A 20266-nucleotide genomic window follows, 5' to 3' on the forward strand; every position below is an offset into this window, starting at 1 on the left:
CCTGCTCCCATATTTTTGCCTGAGAGCTCCTTAATTTAAAATTTATAGCAATTGGGAGGGGTGGGGAGGGTTCACATTCTCCACTTCAGGGGAGGCTCTTGCCTTCCTTAGCAGACTCCTGTCTTTTCAAACCAAGACAGAACTATCACTAGACAAGGAAGGACACACTGTTAAAGATTGCATTTGTTCAATTAGTACAGGAGGGAGGGAGGAGGCAGATGGCCCAAGGGGGGTGGAGTGGAGGCAGATGACTCGAAGGGGGCCAGACTGGAGGTGGATGGCTCAAGGCAATATGGAGAGGAGGCAGATGACTTGAAGGAGGGCAGAGGAGGGGTGAATGGCTCAAGGGAAAATGGGGAGGGGGAGAGCAACTAAACCACAAGGGTGGGGGAGGAGCAGCTGACCGAGGGACGGGTAAGGGTGGAGCAGCCGATCTGCAGGAGGGTGAGGAGGGAGAAAACGGCCCAGGGAGAGACAGAACGGATGATGACCCAGCCTGTTTTTCACTTTGCTTCTTCTGTAACTTCATTTTTGGTAATTACGGTGCAAGTGTAAGATACTTTGGTTTAGTAGTCAGTTCAGCTAACTGCTGAGCAGGCGAAGTATACACAGGTTTAACATAGTCTTTTGGATATAAATACTGAGGAATAATCTTAGCCTGGTTGTTTGATTCTTACAATAGCAAACTCTGGGGAAAGCTCCACAGCAACTGCAGCAGACTCCTCAGGGGGAGATTCATCAACAGGCTCAGCCTCATCTTCTTCCTATTCCTCTACTTCAGTTTCTTGCTCTAATTCCTGCTCCTCCAATTCCTCTCCTCTATCTTGTTCTGCTTTCCATTCCTTCAATGCCTCATACAAGTCTCCAGATAGTAGCCAAAATGACAACCGTCTTATGCCCCTTAGATATCACTTCCCATAGGCTCTTCCCAACATTTTTTCAAGCCCAGACAGTGAAGGCAGTGTTGGCATCAGCTTCAAAGACCTGTGATTTACACCATACCAGTAAGCTATGAAGAGCATAATCAGAACCTTGAACATTTTTTCTTTTCAGTAAGGTTTTCCACGTGGACAAAACAGTCTATTCCTCATTTGATAAAGTATTTCCTATTATTTTTCCTAATCACTCACCTCGAATCAGACATCTGAATTAGGTCTGGACCTCCATACCATCCTTGCTGCCATCACTCATTTTTAGGGTATCCTTTAATTTTTTTTCATTTTACAGTCCCATTGCAATCACTTTGGGGTCACCAGATGTCGCTATATAGCATGACACAGCACTAAGTACCATGACTCCATCAGAAGGGTGCAAGACAGATTTATTATAGCAACATGCTGCTTTTATACTATTTCAAGATATTTACATTCCCTCAACATACACATTTACTGCCCATTGGTTATAGGAAAGAAACAAAGTTCTCAGTGGGTGACCCAGGAGCCACATCATTCTGTGAGCCAGCAAGAGTCCGTATCTCTTAACTTTCTGTCCTTCATCACATCTCCATGGTGACAACCTTGGTGTCTTCCTCAGGAGAGATACAGGGCTTCCCTTTATCTTCAGGCCTTTGCTGGCTCACAAGAACAGCACAGAATGTCTTTCCTACAACATACCTGTCCTAGGGTGACATTATGATGCCTGTATCCCCATTCCTGTGGTCTGTTTGTGCTGGATATTGTGTTGTGTGCCTTCAAGACTGGCTTTGAAGAGTGAAAGTTTTGTTTGGGTTTTGTTATCAGCCCCCACGGCTGGCAGGATACACAGATGAGGCAGTACATAGTGTGGCTTTTGATTTTTGCTTTGCTTTTTGCTTTGCTCTCACTCTTGCTTCTGCTTTGCTCCTGCTTTGCTCTTGGTTTTTGCTTCTGCTCATTAGTTAGTTTAGCTAAGCAGTCCAAATTTTTTCCTGGACTGTTTCTCCTTTCCCTTTTTTGGACCTACTCGAACCTGCTCTGGACTGGGACCTGGGAAACACTGAGAGTTTGCACCCTGTGGCCTGCAGCAGCCATCCCCAGCACTGGAGGGACTGAGAACAGAGTGACCACCCCCAAGAGAGACTTTCTGAATTTGTCATTATTTTCAGAGCAGTGAAAGAATGGTGTCATCCAGTATTGTTCATTTTGTGTGCTGGGGGGTGCTGTGCCTGTTAAATAAACAGGTTCTCTCCACTTCTCTCTGAGGAATGCTTCCCAAACCAGTTGGGGGGAAGAGCTGTGTGGGTTTGCTTTCTGGAGGCGCCCCCTTTTGGAGGTTTTCTCCCAAATTTGACCTAAAACAGGACAAAACCGCTTAGGATTCAGAAGCAGGGGCCTCCTCTCTCATCCAGGTCTTCCACTGGACCACAGCCTCCAGGCATCCACCCACTCTGGCATTGGAACCTCCTCCATGTGCTGTGGGTGGATCTCTGCATCTCCCATGGATCCATGGGCTGCAAGGGGACAATCTGCTTCACCATGGTCATCATCACAGCCTGCAGAGGAATCCTGGCTCTGGTGCCTGGAGCACCTTCTTCCCTCCTTCTCCACTGACCTTGGTGTGACCATGTTGTTTCCCTCACATACTCTCTCCTCCTCTCTGGCTAGAGAAAACTGCATGTACCCCACTTTGGTTTGGGTTTCTTCTTAAATCTGTTATCACAGAGGCATCACCAACCTCTCTAATGGGCCCAGCTTTGGCCAGCAGCATGTCCATCTTCAGAGCTATCAGGGATTGACTCTGCTGGACATGGTGGAAGTTTCTAGCAGCTTCTCAGGGAAGACACACATGTGGCCTCCAGCTATCAAAAACTGGGCTGTGCAAAATGAACAGAATTTGCCACACCTGGTGTAGGGACGAGATGTAGAAAAGTGGGGATGGGGTATTACAAACATTCTAGGTCTTTTAACTTAACCTTAAAAAGGGTTAAGTTAATAAGAACTAGGGGTTTTGTGCCAAACAAATTGTGCTAAAATTGTGGGAGACTGCACCACCACAGTTTGTAAAGACAAATTGAGAAACAGGAAAAGGAGGGATTGAGAGGAAAGATGTGTGCTCATGTCTTTACAAATAATTTGGTGGGTGAAGGTATGGGTCTTAATGTCTTTGAAATGGGTCCTCATGTCTCTGCTGAGTCTGCTGACCTCCAGGTCCATTTCTTCTTGGAAAATTACCCCATAATTCCATAACCCCCAGGTCCCTTTCTGCCTGGAAAACCAGCCCATAATTCCATAATCCCATAATGCCATTTTCCCATAATACCATAATCCAATAATCCCATAATCCCATAATGGCACAATCCCATAATTCCATAATTAATTAATTAATTAGTACCATAATTTCATTATGGTATTAATACCATAATTCCATCATTGTATTACCATAATTCTATTATGATACCATAATTACATTATACCATAATCCCTTAATCCCATAATCCCATTGTCTCACAATCTAATTATCTCATCATCCTATCCCATAATTTCACATTCCCATAAACAATAATCCAATTATCCCATTATTCCATAAACCCATAATACCATACACACATAATCCCATCATCCCATAGTACCATGATCCCATCATCCCTTAATACCATTGTCACAGACATTTTTTCATAGAAATCCTTTCTTTGGGATTTGTTCATCTTCTGGGAAGCTGAGACCCCAGAAGAAGAATGTAAACAATTGCTATTGGCTGGTGTGGAATGCAACAGGTGCAGCGGTGATTGGGCTTCTGTGAGTGTTTGGATTTGCTGACCACTCACAGGAGAGTTTGTCCTTGCTTTCTGCTGGACACAGAACTTTGTTTTTCATTCTTTCCTATGCTATTCTTAGTTTAGCAGCCTCTGCAACTTCTCTCCTTATTCTTTTCAGTATAGTAATAATGTATTATATATCATATATCAATAAATCTAGCCTTCTGATCATGAAACAAGATTCTTGTCCATCTCTCACCCTGAAGACCTTTATCAGGTTGCTGTAATATTTGGTGACCCCTCGTGTCAGAGCAAAAATTAATTTGATAAGACCAGAGGAGCAAAATTGTTGCACTGGGTAAAATCCTGTATGTGTAGCATGTGATGGTTGCTTTGAAGTGACCACAGAAGTGGATTCAAGCCAGGAGCTGAAGAACTGAAGATCCTGATTTGGACAGAGTTCACAGCCAAGGCTGACCACAAAGAGAACCTGAAAACCCTCTGGGAGATGTTTGGAAAGAGCAGCAGAACCATGGAGCGGGCCAGAGCATGCTGGACTCTTTCAAAAGGTACCGTTGGCTTTTCTATCCCTGAGGATTCAGCCCTTCGTAGTTTGTGGCTGTTCGTATGGTGGACACATGCCTTGCAGGAAGAGGTTCAGTTCTCTCCTTCAGAGGAGAACCTTATTGCCCTCTGGCAAGAATGGTGTAGAGAAGATGGATGTTTTCTGTCAGCAACAGATCTCTATGAGTTCTTTCGATGGGCAAAGCTTTTTGGGTTCTTTACTGATATCCTATATGCCTTGGATGTTTTCGTGTGGGAGTGCATGGATTCCATTTTCCGATATGTTTGGGGTCAGAGGCGCGACTTCCCTCCTATCTACCCAGCATTTAGAAAGCTCTTCCCAGTTTTGAAATGGAGAGCAGCTGTTTTTCCATGGATTTCTAACTGCTATGGGCTGGCCCCGTTTCCACCGTCCCCAGTGGGAGAAGACCCGGTGGGAGATGAGTTGGGGCTTCCCAGCCCCCCCTGCTTCACGGTGGGGGGGGATGAAAATTCGCCACGCAAAGAAGTTTTTTTTACTCTTTGTTCGGAGCATGCGCAGATGGAACCTTCTCTTCCCCCTCCTTCTCCCTCGCAGGGGGGATGGGAGGAGGCGGCGCCGCTCAAGCCAGCACCGTTGGTGCCGCCCCTGGAAGCCCGGCAGGCCTTTCTCCAGTCGGCCTCTCGGACCCCGCCGCGTTCAGAGATGGGGGTGGCCCTGGTTCCCAAGGCACCCCCGCTTGCCGGGCCCCTGCGGCCGCCTCCAAGACCTGTGCTGCAAGCCCCACAGCCGCCTCCAAGACCCGCTCCGCCGGCGCGGCCGCCACTCCGGGCGATCCTGTCTCCGCCTCTCCAGGCGGTCCCGCCTGTGGCTTCACCGGCTTCCCCGCCTGCGTCTGAGAATGCAGAAACAGCGCTTCCTATGCCTGCTGATTTGCTAGGTGATGACAACACGTCTCCAGTTTCCTGCTCAGCAGAGGAGGGGTCCTCCCCGGCCCCTTTGGCCCCCCCGCCGCTTCCACCGGCCTCCTCACCGCCTCAAGCCGAGACGGTCCCTGTTCAGGATGGTGCTGAAGACAGCGCTGAACCCCCGGGACCTTGGAACAGCCCGCGGCCGCTCCTACATCCAGCGTGATTCCCTCCCCGGTTCTGGCCCCCCCGCCGCTCACACCGGCTGCCCCAGCAGTTCTGCCACTGTCGGAGACTCTGTCCTCTGTGTCGGCATCAGAGACTGCCCTGGAAATGGCTGTTTGTTTGAGCTCGGACCATCCCAGTCCGGTTGCCTCTGTAGCAGCAGCCCCAGAGGCTGGCCTCCCCTTCCGTGGAGCGGGGGGTGCCCGCCAGCTGACTGTGGGGGCAGTGTCTGCCTGCGTTCAAGATCAGCATTCTTGGCGGGTTGGGGGTGTTTTTTCGGGGATTGTCCCATGGAGGCTGCCATCTCTGCCGCCTCTCTTGCGCCCTAGTGGTGAGGGGGCAGGTGGGTCCTGAGAGCTCTGCCTCTGGTCCCCAGCCCAGTGGGGATGGTGCCATGGGGCGGATAGAAAATACACCTGATGCACTTGCATTGCAGGGGAAGAGGGCACAGATGGAGGAGACCATAGCTGGTTTGCTGTGGGGAACAAACATCTCCAGACCCCAGATGGGATTTCTGGGGAATGCTTCTATTTCCCTGCTGCTGGCATGCCTCAGAGATTTTAGGGAAAGGAAGCGTGTCACCACCCATGCTGCCATTGTACTGGCAGCAGGGTGCAGGCCTGTGGGAATGCAGAGCCTGTGTCATGGGTTTGGGCCAGGGCCATCACTTGGCCTCCTGATGTTTCTGGGGTTTCTCCTACCGGTCCTGGCCCCCCTTTTGTGGGCCAGTTTTGGGGTTCCTGGTCCATCATGGGCCAGGGCCCCCAGGGCCTTTTCCTTCTCTGGCACTGTTCTGCTCGGTTGCTGCTCTTTTCCTTTTCAATCAAAAAAAAAAAAAAAAAAATTAAATAAAAAAGATTGAAAATAGCGCGCAGCAGCTCTGAAGCACTGAAGAATTGAAGGGCCAGAAAAGGACATTCTTAAAGTTGTTCAAATTGTTTGAAATTGTGTGAAATTGTGTTATGACTGTCAATGGTTTTTGATAACTATTGATGGGACTTTTGCAGCAAGTCTGTTTCAGGACCAAAAAGGATTTTCAGATTTGTCCAAGAGAAACAACTTCAGCTCATGGACTGTTCCTGAAACTCAGCTGCTTGGACTTGAATTTTCTTTGCATTGTTTTTTGCATTTTCTTAGATTGTAGGATTGTTTTAGTGATTTGTTAGTATTGTATATTTTACAGGTGAAGAAATTTCCTGTTCATTTCACATCAGCATTTTTCTTTTTAATTTATACAATTTAGAAAGCTCAGATGTCGCAGACATTTTTTCATAGAAATCCTTTCTTTGGGATTTGTTCATCTTCTGGGAAGCTGAGACCCCAGAAGAAGAATGTAAACAATGGTTATCGGCTGGTGTGGAATGCAACAGGTGCAGCAGTGATTGGGCTTCTGTGAGTGTTTGGATTTGCTGACCACTCACAGGAGAGTTTGTCCTTGCTTTCTGCTGGACACAGAACTTTGTTTTTCATTCTTTCCTATGCTATTCTTAGTTTAGCAGCCTCTGCAACTTCTCTCCTTATTCTTTTCAGTATAGTAATAATGTATTATATATCATATATCAATAAATCTAGCCTTCTGATCATGAAACAAGATTCTTGTCCATCTCTCACCCTGAAGACCTTCATCAGGTCACTGTAATATACCATGATCCCATAATCCCATAATCCCATAGCCCAAAAATCGATAATCCCATTATCCCATCATCCCATAATCTCTCCTTTCAAAGATGATAGATCCTCTTTTTATGCCTAAATTCCTCCAAAACCTCATTGCCCATCCAGGCTGGATGTCTGCCTCATCCACTCCTCTTTGGGCACACAGGGACAGTCTGTTCCTGTGCCCCCAAGATCTCTATTTTGAAGCACACCCACCTTTCCTGGACTCCTTTGTTTTTAAGGGCTGCTTCCCAAGGAACTCTCTGAAAAAGTCTCCTAAATAAGACAAAGTCAGCCCTCCGCAATTATATTGTGAAAGTTTTATTGATGCTTCTGCTTCTTTCACCAAGTATTGAGAACTCTATAATGTCATGATCACTGTGCTCCAAACAGCCTCCAACCACCACATTGGTCTTCAGAAGATTGGGTCTTTACATCCCACAATCCCATAATACTGTAATCCCATAATTACATTATCCCACTATCCAATTATCCCATTCTGTTCCTGTTCCCCCCTCGCAGATGTTCTCACACCAAATTCCGTAATCCTGTAATCCCATTATCCCATAATCCCATAATCCAGTTATCCCATCCCATAATCCCATAATCGCATAATCCAATAAACCCATGAACCCATTATCCCTTTATCCCACCCCATAAATCCCATAATGCCATAATCCAATAATCCCATAATCTTGTAATGCCATAATGCTGTAATCCAATAAACTCATAAACCCATAAATCCATAATCTCATAATCATATAATCCCATAACTCCATAATCCCATAATCCCATTATCTCATAATTCCATAACCCCATAATCCTAACAAAAAATTGTCCTCCACACCCTCTAAGAACTTCCTGGACTGCCTCTTTTCTGCTGTATTAAGTTCCCAGCAGATGTTTGGAAGGTTGAAGTCACCTACAAGAACAAGGGCTGGTGATCCCAAAACATCCTCCAGCTGCTTGTAGAACAAATTGTCCACCTCTTCTTCCTGGTTGGGTGAATGAGAACAGACTCCCAGTAGGATGACAGCCTTGCTGGCCTTCCCCTTAATTCTTACCCACTGAGACTCAACTTTATTGTCATTAGTTTCAATACCTACGGTATCCAAAGTCTCCCTAATATAAAGGGTCACCCCTCCACCTCTTGTCCCTCTCCTGTCTCTTCTGAAGAGCTTGTAGACATCCAGTGCAGCTCTCCAGCTGTGGGAGTCGTCCCACCATGTCAGATTGTGCCCTTTTCTGACCCAGAGATGGGGCAACTGAGAGGCATTTTAAAATCTTTTACTCCATTTTCAGTCTCATGTGAAGGGTGAGACAATACAGATGTTATAATTCATGCCATTGCAATCAGAAGCCAACTATTCCCTAATCACAATACACTGTGTTTCTTGGCCTATCAGCTTTTGCCACACCATGTTCTAGTTGCCTTAAAACCAAAAATCTAAAATTACTCCTCATGGGTCTTACTACAATGCATCTGTCACAGTTCCATTTCTCCAAAGCATCCAGTCTTATTTCCAAGGCCATCTTTCGAAACTTGTTTCTAGTTCCATTTCTCTCTCAACAATGTATTTCCAATTCCACAACATTTCTAAATCATCATTCTTTATCTGAAGGTTTGCATACAGATGCACACTATGTGAACCTGCTGTCAGGTTTGAGAATTCTCTACAAATTAATTTCCCACACCATGTTTCTGTGATGGTGACCACATCATAGCCTTGCTGCTGCACCATGGCTCCCAGCTCTTCCTGTTATGCATGCTGTGTGCATTGGTGTACGTGTACTTGTGAAGAGCTGAGGCTTTCACCCCTAGCTTTGGCCTACCACCCTTGGGGCTGCTTCTGTCTTCTTTTCACACATAAACCTCCGGCATTTGTGGATTTTTTTTGACAGTGCACTGTTGGGGGTTTTGGGTGCTGCAGTAAGAACCAAAACCTGGGTTTGGAAGGGGGGTGGGGGGGGCAGTGAGCCCCAGGGTTTGGTGGCTTTGCAGTGACACCCAGGGTCTTGGGGACAGGGGGTTGGTGCTGCAGTGAGACGTGGGATTTTGGCAGGGGGCTGCAGGGGAGCCAGGAGTTTGGGATGGGATATTGCAGGGAAATTTGGGTTTTGGGGTGAGACTCCAATGAGGCATTGGAGTTTCAGGGTACGGAGAACTCCTCAGTGGGACCCTGGTTTGGGCTGGTTGCAGGGAAATACAGGTTTTGGGGGGATGGCTGCACTAAAACCTGAGGTTTGTGTGTTGGGGGGGTGCAGAGAGACCTGGCGTTGTATGGCAGAGGAATTGCAGTGAGTGAGAGCTGGGATTTGGGGAGCTGTGGGTGCAGTGAGGACCAGTGTGGTAAAGGTGGGACCGTGTGTGACATGGGACCCCCCTTGCTGGAATGATCAGGGTGTGAATGGGAGCTTCTCCTCCTCCTGGGCTGGGGTCCGGGGAGGCAGTGGTGACCTGTCCCTGCACACAGTGAGCTCTGGAGCTGTCCCCCACAATGAAGGGACTGCAGAAGGGGCTGTGGATTTCCTGGGAGCAGAGCCAGCCCAGGAACTGCCCCCATGGAGATCAGGACTGCTGTGCTCCTGCCCCATGGGTGCTCCCTGCAGTCGCAGCCATGGAATCCACATCATTCCCATCTTCTGGTGCCAAGCTGTGTCTTGTTCTGGCTATTTTAACCTTAGGAAAGTGGCTGATCCAGCACAAATCTCAATACTCGGTCACGTATTCCAGCCTTGATTTAGGTATTGAGGTTTGGCATGCTCTGCCCTTTGCAGCTTCCAAAGCTGGGTTACCTTGTCAGGATCATAAATGGGGCTGTGCCAGCTCTGGGCAGGCAGCAGGGCCAGGGCAGTGCCCGTCCCCTGTGCTGGCACTGCTGGGGCACCTCCAGTGCTGGGGGCAGCTCTGGGCCCCTCCTGACACAAGAGACCTGCGGGAGCTGGAGCGTGTCCAGGCATGGGAACAGAGCTGGGAAGGGAATGGAGCCCCAGGAGAGGCTGAGGGAGCTGGGAAGGGAATGGAGCCCCAGGAGGGGCTGAGGGAGCTGGGAAGGGAATGGAGCCCCAGGAGAGGCTGAGGGAGCTGGGAAGGGAAGGGAATGGAGCCCCAGGAGAGGCTGAGGGAGCTGGGAAGGGAATGGAGCCCCAGGGGAGGATGAGGGAGCTGGGAAGGGGCTCAGCCTGGAGAAAAGGAGGCTCAGGAGGGACCTTGTGGCTCTGCACACCTCCCTGACAGGAGGGAACAGCCAGGGGGGGGTCGGGCTCTGCTCCCAGAGAACAGGGACAGGACAAGAGGAAATGGCCTCAGACTGGGCCAGGGCAGGCTCAGGTTGGACACCAGGAGGAATTTCTCCGTGGAAAAAGTGGTCAGGCTTTGGCAGGGGCTGCCAAGAGACGTGGTGGACTCTCATCTCTGCAGATGTCCAAGGAAGGACTGGACATCCCACTCAGTTCTCTGGGCTGGGGACAAGATGGGGATCAGTTGCAGGTTGGACTCAATTATCTGGGAGGGCTTTTACAACCTGGGGTTCTCTGCCTGTAACCCTCCTTCAGCAGGGAATTCTTTGGCTGGAAGAAATATCCCTCTGGAAACAGGCTCAGCTGAGCTGGGAACAGAGGGACCAAATCCATGCTCTGTAGGTGATGTGTCCCAGCCCTGCCTGGCAGCTGCTGAGGCTTCCCCTGAGGCCGGACAAATGCCACCTGTGTCTGCTCCAGCTCTTGGGACTTGTCAGCCTGGGACAGGTGATGGCTGCTCCTGGCAGGCTGAAGGTCTCAGTATCCAAACTCCAGTGCTTGTTTTGAGGCCGTGGAGCAGCATTTGTGTGTCCACATGCCAAGGGAAAGCAATCCAGGCACCCTGCTCTGGTTGGGTGTTGAGTGTCCTCTGCCTAACCCCAGTGCTCTGTTACTGTCAGGTGTGGGGTGTCCCCTGCCAAGAAAGCTTCAGCCAGGCCCTGTTCCTGCTTTGCTTCCTCTGCTGGTGTGGTTGGGCTGGGTTGGACAGTGCCTGGAGCAAGCTGGGACAGTGGAAGGTGTCCCTGTCCTGGAATGGGGCAGCCACTGCTTCTCTGGGAATAACATCCCAGCCCCTCACAAATCTCCCAGGGAAGAATTCCTGCACAAGCTCAGGGGCTGATGGTTTTGGAGGTTGCCTCTGGTGTCCCTCAGTTGTTCAGAGCACAGAGCTGATGTGATGGCACAAACAAGCATCCCCCCCATCCCTCCTCACTTCATATCTTGGGGTGTTCACCTGGAGAGATTAAGGCTCCAACAAGAGTTCAGAGCCCCTTCCAGGGACTGAAGGGTTTCCAGGATGGGATATTGGGAATTAGGAATTCCTTCCTGTAAGGGTGGACAGGCCTTGGAACAGGATGTCCAGTTCTGGGATTCCATGGTCCAGGCTAAAGGGAGCAGGGTGAGTGGTTTCCAGCCAGGATCCCCAGGCTCTGCCCAGCTCCTGCTGCCATCCATGGAATCATAGAATCATTAAGGCTGGAAAAGACCTCCAACATCCTCAAGTCAACCTCTTACAAGAAACGTTTTCACCCCAAAACATGCAGCAGCAGTTTTGCTTTCACACTACTGCAGAAAATCACATGATTTACAGGAAAGCTGTAGCTGCTCGCCCACTGCCCCCATAAAAGGGGGTATAGCTCCCCACAAAAGAGCCGGAGCTGTTTGGGCTGTGCTGGACTTCTCCTAGCCCAGGACCTGCAGGGCCCGGAGTGGGAAGGTAGGGCATGGGAATGGAGATGGGAATGGGGATGGGGATGGAGATGGAGATGGAGATGGAGATGGAGATGGAGATGGAGATGGAGATGGAGATGGAGATGGAGATGGAGATGGAGATGGAGATGGAAATGGAGATGGAGATGGGGATGGGGATGAGCTGCGGGGCTGGGAGCCGGGAGCAGCCGGGAGCGGGATCTTGTTGCTTTCCTGCCTCCTGCTCCCTGTGCTTTGCCAGGGCTGGGGAGATGGCAGGGCAGGAGCAGAGGGGGCTGAGGGCAGCAGGCGGGCGCTGTGCGCTCCGAGCGTGGGCTGCAGGAAGCCGCCTTTGCTGGCACCGCTTTGGGCAGCTCGGGGGAGCCGTGTGCGCTGCGGGGGCTGAGCTGGGAGGGCCCCGGGCTCAGAGCAGTGGGAGCGGAGCGGCGGGGGAAGGAGGAGGGATGCGGGGATGGAGGGGCACAGGGAAGGCTGCAGAGGCGCACAGGCTGTCCCGAGAGCCGGCAGCGGGGCTGGCCGGGCACAGATGGCGAGCGGAGCCCCTTCCCTGCCGCCAGCCCGTGCCCGGCCGGGAAACGCTCCCCGCAGGCGGGGCCGACCCTGCCCGGCCCGGGCACCCCCAGCCCCGCGGCGGGGCCGGATGGCTGCGCTCCCCTGAGGGCAGGAGCCGGGGGGATCGTTCCTTTTCCTGCCCCTGCAGGGAGGGTGGGATTCTCCTCTCTTGCAGTCTAAGCATCACCACCCCGAGCGCTCTGGTCCATGGGACAGCCCCTCAAAGGCAGCAGTGTTCCCAGAGCCCCTTTCCCTGGGCCAGGGCTGCGGAAAACACTCTCGGGGGGCTGTTCCTGTGAAACGGGGTGCAGGCATTCCCATGGCAGGTCCTGCTGCCAGCCTTGCTGCCTCCCTCCTTTGCTTCCAAGGAGGAATTCGGTCCCGAGTTACGCCCTGAATGTGCTCAGTGCCTCTCTGCAAGCACTGACACAGTCGCATGGGGCTTTTTCCCTATTCCTGCAGCTCTGGGAAGCCGTGCAGGGAGTGCCCCCAACCTGGTGGAAGGTTCAGGATATGGCTGCGCTGGAGTTAATGTTGTCCATGGCAGCCTCTGGCTCCTGAGACTGAACCAGCGCTGGCAGTGCTCCAGTGTGAGAGAATGTGGGAGAGGACAGGGCTGGGACAAGTGACCCTGAGCCAGCAGTTCCCTTCCTGAGCAGCCATCCTGCACTGAGGCTCTGTTGCCCAGGGAGCAGCTGGACATGAGCCTGTGAAAAATGCCAATCACTTGGTTTTAGACTTTTAAAAGTTTAGTAGTAATAAAATGGTTATAAAAATAGTAATATAATTAGAGTAATAAAAATTTGAAAATTTTGGATTAGGACAACACGAGACAATAAAAACAAAGAGTTACAGATGGTCCAGGTACCTTTTTCTGGGCAAAATAAGCCCAAAAAAGGACCGACATTAACACAGGATTAACCCTTAACAGCAATAGCCCGTTGCATATTCATACATCTCATACATGATACATGAAAGAAATATGCAAGGAAACCTACTCTTTTTGAATGCCTTTATTAAGTGATTAGCTCTTGGTGAGGGCCCAAGGGGGTTGTGCACACCGCCACTGCTCCCTTTGGCGACACAGAGGAGGAGTTAAACAGTTTTGCTTCACAGCAGAACTGGGACTTCTGTCCTCATGGACATGCCCAGGAAGACAAAGTTGGCTCATAATTTAGAGGTGTCATCCAAACTGAGTACTATTAAAGTTATGGTGACAGGAGGGAATCTGGCTCTCATCAATGGTGGGTGATTTCCTGTGGTTCTTCCAGGTTAAAGTCATAATTTATGTGCTGGTTTGTTGTTTTTGAGAGGGTCCATATAGTACCAACAGCCCCTCATTAAATTCAGTCTGGGTGCAAATCCTTCTAGGAGCAGGGGAAGTGGTTCCTGTTGTAAAGGGATACAAATACAGGGTAAGATAGTAACACTTAACAATGGCGACCAAAGGCAAGTCCCAGAACTCTCACATTCAATATTCAACAACAGACCAACACTTCAAATTAAGACCCTATCAACTTCGTCAACATCAACTAGCAATTACCACTCTGAAAAAGAGCTCCCATCTCCAGGGTTTTATTTCTCACAATACATAAACTTCATCCAAACAAAGAAGACTCTCTCGTCAGTGTCAACTTCTTCTTCTTAATCTTGACAGCTGAGCGAGGTGGGAAGAAGTTTGTTTCTTCTGGTAATGGAGCAATAAATTCATTTTCTCTGAAAGATTTAGGTGTCCTGTGGCTGCTATCTGGTGCAAGTACCTCAATGCTTTCTTAAAAAAATATCCCACATACATAGTTTTAACTACAAAACTACATTTTCTATACAATTAAAATGTTAATACAGCACTACTAATCAATACAACAGAATACATGTAGTAAATATCTGTGTAGAGCCATATAATATGCACTTTTCACATGAGCTAGGAAAACAATTGGTGTCTGAAATCCTTCCTGTGCTCTGCCAGCACATCAGCTTTCCTCTGGTGCTGAACTGCCCTTGTCTTGAGCCAGGGTCTTTTCCTGTTTCTGCTGTCCCCCTCCTGTCCCCATCCTGCTGGTGGGAGCACACAGATGCTGGGGGGGCTCAGGGCCTGCTGGGATCCAAGCCCAGCGCTGCTTCTCCCCCCTCTGCGGGGCCCTGAGCTTCCCCCCAGCAGCAGCTGCGTGATGTGGGCAGGGGTGGGACAGGGCCCTGCTGCCCCACTGGCAGTGCTGTTCCCCTGGTTCTGCCCCCTCCTCACCTTGTCTGCTGCCCCCAGAGCACAGATGTTCCCTGCACAGCCTCTCACCCATCATCACCCTCACGCCCTTCTCCTCAGGGCTGCTCTCAATTCAGTCTCTTCCCAGCTTGGGTCTGGGCCTGGAATTGCCCCGACCCAGGGGCAGCACCTGCACTTGGCCTTGGTGACCTCCAGGGGCTTTGCTCTGTCCCACCTCTCCAGCATGTCCAGCTTCCTTCTGGTGGGGGAGCATGGATGTAGGTCCCAGGTGAAACCCTGCTCTGGTCACCTCCCCAGAAGAGCCCTGAGGAGTCTCTGCTGCCTGGACAATCCCTAGTAGAGCAGAAGGGTTGGCCTCCAGTCCTCCCTGGAATGAATCCTCACTGCTCACGGGTTGCCTTCTCCTGACTGCCTGCTCTTCTCCTTTAGGCTTTGGGCCTTTCCCTCTTGCTGCTTGTTGCCCTGAGCTCCCAAGGGGTTCCCATCTTCTTCTCCACACCCACCATGTACGCCAGGCCTGCCCTTGCTGCGGTGCTGTGTCCCCTGAGCTGGGGCCCTCGGCTGCCGGTGTCTGCTGGGAAGCCAAGGCTGGGAGCAATGGGAGCATCTGCTGTGAGGTGGGTGAGGGGAATCAGAGCCCACAGCCCTTGCTCAGATTGCCCAAATCTGCAGGGGTTCCTGAGGGAAAGCTGCCCCTGAAGGCTCTGGAAGGGTGCAGGAGCCCTCAAATCTATACATGAGTCCAAGTCCCTGGAATTTATTCTTGCGCTGGTAACAGTCTTTGTGGCCTTGGTGGGATGGAAGGCTGAATTCTAGGAAAGGGTTGGTGCATTAAATAAATCTCTCCAGTATCTGAGTGAATTGATACTGGCACAATTCTCAGAGTTGTATTACTGTGTTCTCAAGAAAATTGACCCACAAACACCAGAGGTTTATGTCCAAAGTGAGACAGAGTCCTGTAACTTTATTCCAATAAAGGGAGAGGCCATTGAGCATTTCCCCTGGGGTCTCTCAAAACTTCTAGGGGACGCAGCCTCCTTTTTATCCTAATTTTCCAGCTGCATTTCCCTCTCTCTTTCCCCATTGACTGAGGAACTTGAATTGTACAGACTTCCCGAAATGCCTGATACAGATCCCCTTCTAATGTATACCCCCTCCTCCCTTCTTTTTTTCCTTGTGTCTCTGTTCTTCTTCTCTAAATCCAGATATTTCACACAGTCTTGAGTGAGTAACAGTCTGTGCCAATTAGTGGTCTTCCTAGGGAATTTATGGTTCCCCCCACTGTGTCACAATCCGCTCTATGAGCAGGGAGTCGCAATGGTTCATTTTACTGATCTCAGAATGCAAAAACCAACACAGAAAGGGGATTTCAGCATCAATCAAAACAAATGCACCTTTATTGGATGGCCACAGCAAATACGTTAAAGGAATTAGAGAAAGGAAAAGAATAGAAAAGAAGGGGGAGAAAGAGAGAGAGAGGAATAGAGCTACCAAACGTAGAGACAAAATCCTTTGTAGTCCAGCTGAAGGAATCACCTGTCACATCGGGGAGATCTCAAAACACCTGGTTAACACAAGGTGCTATTATAGGATTAGGAATTGTTTTAAACACAGGAAAAGCTATTTTACCATTGCAACATCTATATCAAAAGCAACTGAGCCTTTTGGTGGGCTTATTTTTTTTACTAAATTTTAGTGTCCTGTCTAAACTGCTTTCCTTTTAACATATTCTCAACACCAAAAAGACTGACGAACAGTTACAATAACATAATCAGAAAGCAGAGTTTTTAAAACACTAAGCTTATTTCTATTACTAGTTTTACCAAGCTTATCTCTATTACCAGTTTTACAGCAAACAGAAGTATGCATTAATTCAGACTTTTTAATCTCTGTAATTAGTCTGTAGTTTTACCTCTTTTTTTCTTTTTTACAAAGATTTCCATGGAGATAAAACAACCTGTTCTTTGCTTGTTAAATTATTTCCTATTGTTCATATTCCTATTCTTCAATCGTTCCACCTCTATTCCAAGTGTGAAAATCAGGTCTGGACTGGCAGTTGCACCCTGCAGCTGTCAGCTTTGCTGGGCTGCAACCTCACTGCCCCTCGCCCGGCAGTTCCATCACGTTTGGGTCACCAAATGTCACTAGTATGTCTGACGTGACATACACACGTGATGAGGGTCCAAAAAGAAAGAAGTTTTTATTCTCCATGTTCTCCAGCTAATATACTCTTAACAATGGGTGATCCTAATATATTAACTACATCACAATAACTTATGATATTCATTGGTGCAAAGCAAATAGCATCAATATAATTAGCAAAAGTTTTACAGAAATTTAAAAATGCACCTATACACATCTACTTATGCGCATAGTCTAGCTTACAAAACTTTTCATGTATCTTTTCTAATCTGTTTCCATGCTGACTCGTGTCTTCTTCTTTGCTAGGGATACACTCAAAAATCATCAATTGTTATTTCTTCTGTTAACTCAGCTTTGCTTGCAGGCCTGCTGTCAAGCCCCTCCATGCCACATGGATAACCTAGCACCCATTTTAGCAATGCCTAACTCCAGTCACAACAAAATGTGGGTCCAGGGGACTATCCCAAAGGATAGGGTATATTCCACAGCCAACTACACAATGTGGCTTTTAGGTTCCCTGAAATGAAATACCCTTCCCTGCCTAAAGATCCCTCCCCACTGAGGTATACTCACCTTTAGTCTTGACCTGACAGAGGCACTACAGATGAAGTTCTTCTCCCAGAGATGGTCCTCAGTGCTTTAAGGATTCTCATCTCCACCCCAGGAGCACTGCTGGGCAGAAACCAGCCTGCTACAACTGGGACAGCTGATGGCCAAAGGGTTTAATTGTAATCCACAGACAAGCACAAAATCTCTTTGTGGGGTCTGGGACCTGAGGGGAGGCCTCATGTTGGGCACCAGCTAATACTGCACTGGAGTCCTCAGCTAGCTCAGGGGCAATGCAGTGCCATGAGTGGGGAATAGCTTCCCCTCAAAATAGAGAGAGCTGAACTTTAGAACCGTCTCCTCTACAGCTAGAATGGTTGTCAGTGTCAGGGAGTGGACAAAAGAGGAGAGGGAGGCCTTTGGTGTGAAATTCTAAGAAAGACTTATTCACCAAAGGCAACAGGAATTGAAGAGCCCCAAGCACCAGTGTGTTTGGGATTTTATACAGCACTAGAACTGGGGGAGAGTATAATCTCTAAACCAATAGGGAATCCGGGAGGGAGGAGCGACGGGAGGGGAATAAAATTCAGGGACCAATGGGAATAAGGGGGTGGAGAGGGAAGGTCACATGGACCAATGGGGCATGGTACATTAGGGGAATTCCAGGAGGCAAAACTGATGGGGGAAGGGTTTGCAGGAGACTGACAGGGAAGGGTTCAGACAGTGGGCAGAGTTTACAGTGATGGATAGGGAAGGCACTGGAATACTGGGTGGGGATTGCAATGATTGAAGGGTAAAAGGGGAGGGATATAACGTGGGAATAGTCCAGCTTAGGGAAATACAAAATAGAGGGAGTGAACCAGAACAGGCTATTGACTTCAACAATCCATAAAATAAAAAAGCACCACAACAGCATCCCATTCTTTATTCTCTGATACTTTAAATATGCTCACCTTCAAGGGTGAGGCCTTTCTTTCCCAGCAGGCAGCATAGCTCTGTCTTCTTGGTTGAATGGTTTCTTAGCTCTTATATATATGTTTAATGGTCGACATAGCCATCCTTCTTCTGAACCACATCTTGGCCAGTATACATGATTGTTCCTAATTTCCTTTCTGGTCCATTTTACTATGCAGCATTGAATTATTTTCAGCTTGCCCTTATCTCTGGTATTGGGGTCATATTTCTGCCAGGCTAGTTTCCTTCCCAGCAGCTAAATGGAGGTATACCTATTAGTACCTCCTCAATTTCTACTTCTCCGCTTGGGGATATCCTATGTACCCATAGTCCCATCCTGACAGGCTGATCACAGGTCTTCCCCCTGACAGAGCCTGCCTTTCCAACCGCAGGCTCTCCCAGCAGAGCCCACCTCCCCAGTTGGCTAACCACAAGCTCTCCAAGCAAGGCCCACCTTCTTAAGAAGGGAAAAGGAAAGGGGTGGGGGGGAGGAGGGGGAAGAAAACAAGGAAAGGAGGGAACAAAACAAGGAAAGGAGGCAAGAAAAGGAAAGAAAAGAGAGAAAAAAACTTTATCTCTCTTCCAAAAAGTTAAAATGATCCCCTTGCCTATGATCCAGGGGCCTCCATATCACTGGATTCGTCCCTACCATTCCTGTCCTCCTCAGCTTGATGTTCTGGTCCCATGGCCTTATGTCAGCAGGTGTTACAGGGGAGCTGGTACAGCCCAGCGTCTGCCCTGCTCCTCTCTCAGCAAGTGGCGGCCCCACCCCAGATGAGGTTCAGCAAGTGGCATCTTCCCCCTACTCCCCGCTCCCCTCGATGATTGGTAGCTCCACCCCACTCCCCACTCAGCAAGCTGTGGCTCTGTTTCCAGCTCAGCGAGCGGCATTTCTGTGCCACTCCCACAGCAGAGAGTGGCTGCTCTGCCCCTCTCCCCGCTCAGCAAGCTGTGGCTCTGCTTCCAGATCAGCAAGCGGCATCTCTGCCCCACTTCCATTGCGGTGAGTGGCTGCTCCGCCCCCATACCCACTCAGCAGCTGACCCACCATGACTCCAGCCTTGGCTGGCTCTGAAAATTATACACAAGCTGTGCACCGGAGTCAGCTCCCACCCCGGGTGCTGCCTGAGCCACTACACTACGTGGAACCCTAAATGAACTTTTACCTCTTGCACAAATATGGTGAGATGACCCCCAAGTTCGGTAGCTCTCAACCTGGTCCCCCATGTGTTCTCGAGCACCCCCAAGTCTGGCAGCTCTCAACCTGGCTCCCCTGGGTGTTCTCGAGCACACCTGAGTCCTGTGGCTCTCAGTCTGGCACATCCCAGGTGTTCTTAAGCACCTCTGAGTCTGGTAACACTCACACACACTCCAAGCGCACTCTCTGACCCTCACACACATGCAAATACTCACAATTTTTGTCTGCTTTTTTGTACCCTTCTTCTTTTCTGTTATTTAGTCTTCTGCTGTCCCTGGGGATAGCTGCACTCACCGGTGGTCACAGTAGAACTTGACCTAGCTGCCAAAATTGTGGCAGGGTGTGCTTCTCTTTTGAAATCTCCTACAGCCACAGAGATGAAGTTTTTATTCCAGATAAGAGACCATTGTGAGAAACAACTGCTTAATTTTAAAATTTAAAAGGTTTATTTAACCTTAATAAAAATTACAACAAAGAATGAATAAGGAAAAGGTTTTCAACAGTGGGAACCCCTGTGACTACCAGCCACATGCTCCTCTTCAGAATGGATGCTCTCCATTTTATATCTTGAGCTCCTCCTAGAGCCTTGTCAGTCAACTCCTTCCTTGCTGTCTAGTGGTAGAGATCACTTTCTTCCATCTTGACTGGAGGTCAGGTGTTACCATAGGAACAAGCCAACACTCCCCAAATGCCCTGACTACCAAGGCCATACCATGATACCACATGGGGACTAGGACGGGACACATATTACAGTAACATAATTATACATCTATGAAACTTCTCTTAACATACATGTAATGTTCACACCTTAATTGTGTGAGCCAACCATCCTATTACTCATCTATAACAAAAAGAAATTCAGTCTGACAAGAAGAAGTTCACCTCCTGAGCCTGTGCTTATTGTGACCCATGACTG

This window comes from Ammospiza caudacuta, chromosome 3 (assembly GCF_027887145.1).
Source record: "Ammospiza caudacuta isolate bAmmCau1 chromosome 3, bAmmCau1.pri, whole genome shotgun sequence".
In the NCBI taxonomy this organism is placed as follows: domain Eukaryota; kingdom Metazoa; phylum Chordata; class Aves; order Passeriformes; family Passerellidae; genus Ammospiza; species Ammospiza caudacuta.